The 8,456-nt window shown below is 39.8% G+C and overlaps 1 long non-coding RNA gene across 2 annotated transcripts; it reads left to right on the plus strand.

Moving 5' to 3' along the window:
- The first annotated feature begins 1,928 nt into the window (after positions 1–1,928).
- On the plus strand, positions 1,929–5,830 carry LOC140527398 (uncharacterized). 2 transcript variants are annotated; one of them, XR_011974791.1, is made up of 3 exons: positions 1,929–2,002; positions 2,563–3,040; positions 4,093–5,830. It is a non-coding gene; the product is annotated as an uncharacterized lncRNA (long non-coding RNA). The 2 variants fall into 2 exon arrangements; XR_011974790.1 differs by lacking the exon at positions 1,929–2,002 and having other exon boundaries at positions 2,115–3,040.
- Positions 5,831–8,456: the final 2,626 nt, after the last annotated feature.

Below are 8,456 nucleotides of genomic sequence, written 5' to 3' on the forward strand. Positions count from 1 at the left end.
CATAAAAGAAGTAAGAAAGAGCTTTTACAATGGAGCGGAAGAGAGGGAAGATGAGACGGAATTAGTAAGCCTTACTTTCATCAGATTTGGCTTCAGGAGGGAATAACATACACACTCACTTGGGTATGGAAGTCTATCTTACTCTACAGGAAAGCAGGGGTAAAGGGGATAAGAAGGGGGTGGGGATGATAGAAGGGAGGGCAGATCGAAGGAAGGAGTAATCAGAATACATGTTGTCCTGGGATGGGGAGACAGGAGAGATGGGGAGAAAATTTGAAATTCACAATTTTGTGGAAGTGAATGTTGAAAACTGAAAATAAATTTAATTAAAAAATAAATATATCAAATGCAACAGCTAAACAAGTGGGGTTGAAGCAAGAGAATTCAAAACAATAATCACCAGCAAGGGAATGGTCCCAAGCAAAATAAACTTCCTGATCCTGAAGGAAGGATTAAATGGGGAAAAAAAGAACTAAAATCTAAGAGGGTATCTTAGATTGCCTTTTAGACAATTGAAGAATGATTCAACAAATTGTGGCCTATGAATATAGTGGAATTATTTTTTGTAATAAATGACAAGAGATGATTTCAGAGAATGCTGGAAAACTAAGATGAACTGATGAAGAATAATAAGAATGATATAGAAGAAAAAACGTAAAAGGCTCAAGAACCCAGATCAATACAATGACCAACTATGTCTCCAGAGGAACTATGATGAAACATCTCTTAAATATTCCACAAAGTGAGATGATGGAAAGGGAAAGGAAGTGCCAAAAAAAAAAAATGCATTTTTGGACATGGCCACTGCATGGATTCATTTTGCTGGATTATATACATTTATAATGGGGCTTTTTTTTTTTTTTTAATAGTCTAGAAGAAGTAATAGGAAGCAGAACAAGTATAGTGGACATGGAGCTAATGACACAGGATAGCCATGTGAGAGAGACTGAATTGATAAGATTTGGCAATTGATAGGATATGGAAGATGAAAGACACTTGTAAGAAATGTTGCATTGTTGCTCAGGCACCAGTTGGGTTGGATAGCCTGTACCATACCCTATAACTTCTGAGAAGATAGAATTCTTCAGTGGCTTAGGGTAGCAGACTTTGACTTCAATCCTGATGTTTGACCAGACATGTGAGATCACAGACTTAGGGATGGAAAAGACTTTTGAAGTCATCTAGTGCATCCCCTCATTTTACAGTTGTAGAAACTGAGATACAAGAAGTAACGTCTAAGGTCATGGAGGTGGTAAGCACAAGAGGCAGGACTTCAACCCAGGTCCTTGTTTCCAGATCTAGCTCTCATTCCCAGCCTCAGTTTCTCCAGTCATAAAAAAGGAATGGACTGGAAGAGAAGTGTAGGACCCGTGGCTCAACACTGCCAAGTGCAAGTGAACCAGATTAAAATACAATGGGAAAATACTTTAAAAAAATAAATAAAAACCAATGAAGCATAGATAATATTTCATTTTAAAATTAATTCAATATGCCGCCTGCCTGGGGTCTTTACGTATTGGAGTTTGACCGCTTTGGGCTGGAAAATGATCTCCAATGTCTCTTCTAGAAGAAACTGCTTGAAAGCATAGTCTGCCTCATTTTTTGTTTGCATTTACAGAGTGAGCCCTGGGCTTGGAATAAATAACCCTTTTAAAGTTGAATGTTTTTAAGACTGAATTCAATTCCAGTTCCGACATTCTTTTCCACTTCCGTAATTCCACCAATTAAAAGATCCAGGATGGCAGCCAACAGGAAGTTGATTTCTCTTGAACACCTTCCTTGGCAGCAGACTTTTGACCAAGTTAAACTCTGGGAACAGGAAGTTCCTCTCGTGCAGCCTCTTGGGTAATGCAGTTTCCCCCAGTTTCCGTCGAAAATTCCTATCCATAGGAAGTTCCTCTCGAAGAGCTTTCTGGGTAGTGTAGTTTCGTCGCGATAGAGGCCAAGATGGCGGCTCCATGGAATTTCCTGTTAAGGGAACTCAAGTGTTACGTTAACCTAGGTAAGAGAGGAGGCGCGCTTTTCTGTGAGAGAGACATCGGGAAACCTGAGGCTGAAGGACAAAGCTGTAAAAGGCGTTGTGAATAAATAAGAGAGAGTCTATGAGGCGAGTATACGCAAGGCCACATCTGAGGCCAGAGTCCCTGGGGTTGAAGGCAGATTGTGCCACCGACTCTCGGCACGACCTCGGGAAGGCCCCCTAGCTTCGGCCACCTCCGTTTTGTCATTGGTTGAAAAAGAGGTTGGGGGGAGGGGAGCATCCAAATGACTGTGTTTACCGTTATGTTTCTCCTCCCTCTAAAGAGGGTGTACTTTGCCTAGGAACCCGAAAGCGGAAATGGGCGGGGCCCGGTCACGTGTGCTGCCTTTTTTTTCTGCCCGTCCCATTCTCCTAGGGACCCACAACCGGAAGAGGGTGTGTCCTACAAGCTGGCGGTTGTGGGAGGTGTGAGGAGGTCTTCTTAAGAGGCTGACCGAGTTTCGATTCCCTTTTTTATATATATATGTATATATATATATGTTTCCTTCTTCACTTGGAGAAACCCTCCCAATTATTTTTAGAGACTAGGAAACAGAAGCTGCGTTACGACGCGTGGCAGCTCGGTTCCGATGGCGATTGGGGCGTTTCCTGGGTGCTCTTCATTTGACCTCCTCCGTACAATGGAAGGCCTGCCCTAGCGCCCCCGAGGACGCTGGCCGGCCTCGACCTGGAGCCCGTGACGTCTGATCGCCCTCCATACGCCCTTTTGGGGAATCCCCTTCCCGGGCGGTACTCGGAGCCGTGAGTCAGGCTTCTGCCTGGTTGTGGGGTACCGCGGGTCGGGAAAAAGAGCCTTGGCTAGGCCGTGGCAGTGAGAGGTCATTTGTTTGTCCTCCAGAAATTCTGCCACGTGTAAAATAGCTTGAATCCCTTTTTCCAGCCCCTAGTGGGTGGGGTTGGTTCCAGAATAGCACGAGGCTGGACTAGGCGGTCCGGAGCAGCGGGTAGAGGACGCGTCTCAGGCGGGAGGCCCAGGCTCGGAAGTGGCTCTGCCTCGAGGCAAGTTACCTAAACTGTCCCTGTGCCCGGGAACCCTGCGACTAAGTAAGCCTCCCTAGCGTCCGCCGTGCCTAGGAGGTCACGGGGCCGGATAGAACCTCCGGCTGGAGGTTAGGGAACACGTTTGAAAAAGCAAAGTGATGTTAACGTTGTAGGCACCAGCTTGGTGCAGTGCGAAGAGTTCAAATCAGCCTCAGACCCTCAGCAGGCCTAAAACCCTGATCAAGTAACCTGACCTTCATCTATAAATTTTATATATGTATGTGTATATAAATTATGTATGCGTATATATGTAAAATATGTGAGTGTAATATAGGTAATGTGTGTACATACACATATACTGTGTGTATATGTGTGCATGTAAATTATGTGTATATGTGGTATGCATATGTATACACACGCGCATATGTGCAGTATATATTTAATGTGTATGTGTGTGCATACACATGCATTGCATATACAGGTATGTGTGTATACATATATGTGTGTGTGTATAGTTAAATGTGTAATATGATATGCATGTAATAGATACTGTATATGTATGTATATTGCAAAATATATATAATTTATGTAATGTGCATATATGCACATGCATGTGTGCTATATATGTGTACATATATGTATTAAATATGTGTGTATACCTATATGCATGTGTAAAATATGTGTATATGCACATACACTATATATGTGTATATGTATATTTATGTAATGTGTATACATACATATATACTGTATATGTGTATATATGTATGTATACATATGTGTGTGTATATACGTGCATACATATACACACATATGAATATATACAAAGAATTGAAACTGGGATAGCCTCTTAAGCTGACCTCCTAAAACCTCCCAGGGTTGTTGTGAAGATAAAACAAGATGCTCTCTATAAAGTGCTTTGCCAACTTGAAAGCATTATATAAACGTTAATCATTATAGATGTCTAAGGAATGATAATATTCAGAGTAGCTTTTGGGATTTCACAGTTTTCTAGATGCCATTATTCAAAAAGGCAACTTGGAGTTTTTTTTTCTTTTTTGAACCTTTAGGTAATACTATCCAGAATACTGATTTGCCAACACACTGAGCAGATAGGTGGCACAGTAGAGCACCAGACCTGAAGTCCGGAATATGCATCTTCCTGAGTTCAAATCTGACCTCAGACAGACCCTGGGCAAGTCACTTAACCCTGTTGGCCTCAGTTTCCTCACCTGTAAAATGAGCCGGAGAAGGAAATGGCAGACTACTCAGTATCTTTGCCAAGAAAAAAAGAGTTGGACATGACTGAAACATGTGAACAACAACAAATACTGAGCTTTACTCTCCTGTGTATTTCTGACTAGTGAATTAGGCGGATTCACAGTAGAAGTGAAAACATAAACCATTTCTTTCCAGTTTCCAATGTAGACTACTGGGTAAGACCTTCTTGCCTCCAGAAAACTGCCATGGGAGTACTGGGTTCAGTCATAGGTAAATGTTCAAATTGAATCATCCCTTCACGTTAAAAAGCAAAACAAAAAATCTCCTTCATTTTTGGCTTTTTAGTTAAATCTCATGTTTTATCTCATATTTTTATCTCATATTAATAGTTCTGTGCTCTTGGGTTAATCATTTAACCTGCCCGAGCCTGTGTTTTCTTATCCGTAAATTAGAGATAATAATCTCAGCCTTACATACTTCAAAGGACTGTTAGAAGAATCAAATGAGCTAAGAGAAGTGTAAGTCATTTGAAAATTATGATATAATATGCAAAAATGAGTTATTAATTTATTTAATTTTAAAGTATGACTCTTGGGCACCAGAGAATATAGGATATCTTGCCCATTCCCTCCTGGTGAAATAATTCTTTACTTACTGATTCTCTGTAAACCTTCATGTCTTCTCACTTGTCTGCTATCCAAGTCTCTGTTCTATATCAGCCGTAGTTAACTGAACTGAATGGAAATATGTGCTTAGTGTCTGGCTTCCTAATTCAGATGGGTGGTATATACATCTGAGGAGAGTGAAGCATAGTGTACAAGGCAGCTGAGTGTAGGAATCTATGTCCTTTAATCCTTAGCTCCTCTGAATAGCTTTCAGTTTGTTAATATTCTTCCTAAAATGCTCAGAAAACGGTGCAGTACTATAGATATAATCATACTAGGACACAGAACACTGGGACATAATACCTATGTTAATACAGCCCAGTGTCACATTACATTGGTTTTTTTCGTTCTTAGGTATCACAGTAACACTGATGATCCATACTAGGTTTGAAGTCCATGAAAAACTTCAAGACTTTTTCATGTTATCTGACCATGATAATCATTGAGGGAAGCATACTGGTGGAGGCTTGTGAGCTATTAGAAAAATACCCCCAATTCCTCAGGTTCTTACCCCCTAATTATGTAGTTAATTTTGCAAATGCAAGTGTTCTACTTTATGCTTATCCTTATAAGACGGAGAGAATGACATTCAGAAAGATAAGTTGGGATTTTGGCTGATTGCTATCTGTTTTGACCTATGTCTTTATGCTAAAAAGTTTTTGCCTCAGTTTTCTTAATACTGATGAAAACTCACAAAATGACCTAATTTTAGAGTTGGAAGGGGCTTCATCTAGACCAAGGCATATCCAAAATGCCACTATAGCATACCTGACAACTGGTTTTGTACCCTCTGTAGAAGACCTTTTAAAAAAATGTAACTCCAAACTTCCTGAGGTAGCCCATTCCCCTTTTGGGCAGCTCTAATTCTTAGGAATTTTTTCCTTGCATAATAAAACATATTTTTCTCCTTTGGAACTTCTAACAGTATTTGTGGTTTTTCTTTTTGGAAACCAGACACAATAAGATACTTCTTTCATATGACAACTCTTTATATACTTGAAGACAAGATATCATGTGCCCTAGTAAACTTCCAGGCTAAACTTCCTGTTTCCTTCAACTATAATAAGGACTGAAGGCCCCTTACCATCCTGGTTGCTACCTCTAGATACTCTGCAGCTTCTCAATGTCCTTCTAAAAGTATTGTGCCCAGAACTGAGTACAGGGCTGTAGATATTACCTTTATTTCTCACCAGACTACACTCTGGACTACTCTGTCATGCACCAGAAGCTTCTTCATCCTGGAAGATCACTCCAGCTATGGACTTCACACCTTGGAAGTATCCTGACCTGTATGACCTCCATCTGCAATTGGATGATTCCTCCTAGAAGCTCTGTTTAAGGGGGAGAGGCAGGCCAGTCATGTCTTCTTTTCTGTCTTCTCCCTCCTTCTTACTCCATTTTTCAGCTTCCTGTTATGTGTGATCTTCCCCATTAGAAGGTAAACCTCCTGGAGGGCAGGGCCTGTCCCTCTTTTTGCTTGCATTTGTGTTCCCAGTGCTTAACACATGCTTGGCATATAGCAAATGTTTAATAAATGTTCGTTGAACAATTACCTTACTAGGTCAGAGTACAGAAAGGAACTATGACCTCAGGAGCTTCACCTCCCTTAATACAATCCAAGATTGCATTAACTTTTTTGGTTGCCCCATTTTATTACCAACTCATTGAGTTTTCAGTTCATCATAACCTGCCTTCTGTATTATTTCCTGAAGCATTATTGAGAAAAGTTGGGTTTAGTTCCTGACATTGGACCCAGGCCCAGGTAGAGGTAGTTGGAAAAGGGCCCATACCGTATTTTTACATTCATCCCTTTTTTCTAGCACTAAGTCTGTGTTTGCTTTTGGAGGCCAAGGACCTTAGTTCAGGTTACTACCTGTGTGTTGGCAGCTGTTTGCTTCCATGGTTAGCTCTTATGTCCCTTCTTCCTGTGTGCCCAGCTGTAGCATCTTCTACCCAAATCCTTTGTCCAAAGGAATTTCGTAGATGAGGAAACTGGGGCTAAGAGTAATCAAATGACCTTCCTTATATAGATAAGCTGAATTGGATGGGGATTAGAAAATAGAGTGATGTAGCATGGAAAGGGAATGATTTTTGCTTAGGCAGATGACAGTACAATATCATCAATATTAGTAAAGGAAGATTACCTATAGGCAAGAAATGACATGAAAAAAATAGGCCATGTTTTACACACTGCACTGGTAGTTACAAAATATGAAAAAAGATATAGGGAAAAGTACCTATCATTTAGTGTAGATCTCTGGACGATCAGTTGGAAAATACAGACAAGAATCATATAGAATGAGATAAAGAAAAGAGTGGGTTGTAATATCTATCAATGGAGAGAATATTCATATTGATAAGATCAAAAAAAGTATTTTAAATATAATTTTCAATTCATATCTATATCTATATGTTTCTAGCAGTCTGTGGCATTAAAGGTGTTTAGCTGAGAAGAACTAGTCATTCTGTCTTGGCTGGCTCTTATGTTTGTGTGGATGCTATTTGTTGTCCCAGCCCGTCCTTTAAGAGCATAATATTCTCTTTCGACAATTCCCTTGACTCTTTAGGGGATGGGCTTCCCTTTAAACCTATACTGAATTATACCCTCACAAATTACATAGCTAGGGGCTGAGGGGAGAGTTGGGGGGGGGGGGGGTGCTTTGTCCTTGACACATTCAGGGCCTCCTGTATGCTCTGCATCCAGTGTTTCTGGAAAATATAAAAGTTCAAAAAAACACATTCAAGGGACTTCTTAACAGTTCTTAACAGGGAGTAACTAAAGAACTTGTGATACATGACTAATGAGGCATTGCTGTGCCCCAACAAGCAATGAATATGAAGAATTTACTGAAACATAAGAAGACTTACATGAACAAATATGTAATGAAGTAAGCATTTCATTATTGAGACCAAGCTTGGCCCCTGAAAAGGGTTGGGAAAATACATTTCCATCACTTCACTGTAGAGGTGTGGGACCATAGGTGTGGAATATCATATATGTTGCCAGATACAGTTGATTGTTTCTGCTGAACCACTTATTTGTTTTCCCCCCTTCACTTTTTAAATCTTGGTTATGTGGGAAGGTTCATCGGGTAGGAACACACACACACATACATAAATATGTATTTATAAATTTACGTATTTATGTAAATAAGTATTTCTGGAAAATATACACACACATACATAAATATGTGTGTGTGTATTTTCCAGAAATAAATACTATGTAAAAATAAAAGATTAAAAATAGGTGCAAACAATTTTTAAAATGTTTGGTTTTCTTAATTCAGACCTAGTGATTTTCTCTTGCTCACAGAAAGTATCTTTAGTTATCCACTTCCTCCTACACACAGTTACTTCTCCAAACTAAATTAATCTCTGATACATTTCTCTTAACACACACTATTTCTGTACAAACCTCAGATTCACTATACACGTGTTCTCATACACACACACACATTCAAGCACAAATTTAACCATGAACCATAAACTTTTTACAATAGTCTGTTAAACAAATACTTAAATTTCTCCAGCAAGATAAATTGATATTT

The sequence above is a fragment of the Notamacropus eugenii genome, chromosome 2 (genome assembly GCF_028372415.1).
Source record: "Notamacropus eugenii isolate mMacEug1 chromosome 2, mMacEug1.pri_v2, whole genome shotgun sequence".
Taxonomy (NCBI): domain Eukaryota; kingdom Metazoa; phylum Chordata; class Mammalia; order Diprotodontia; family Macropodidae; genus Notamacropus; species Notamacropus eugenii.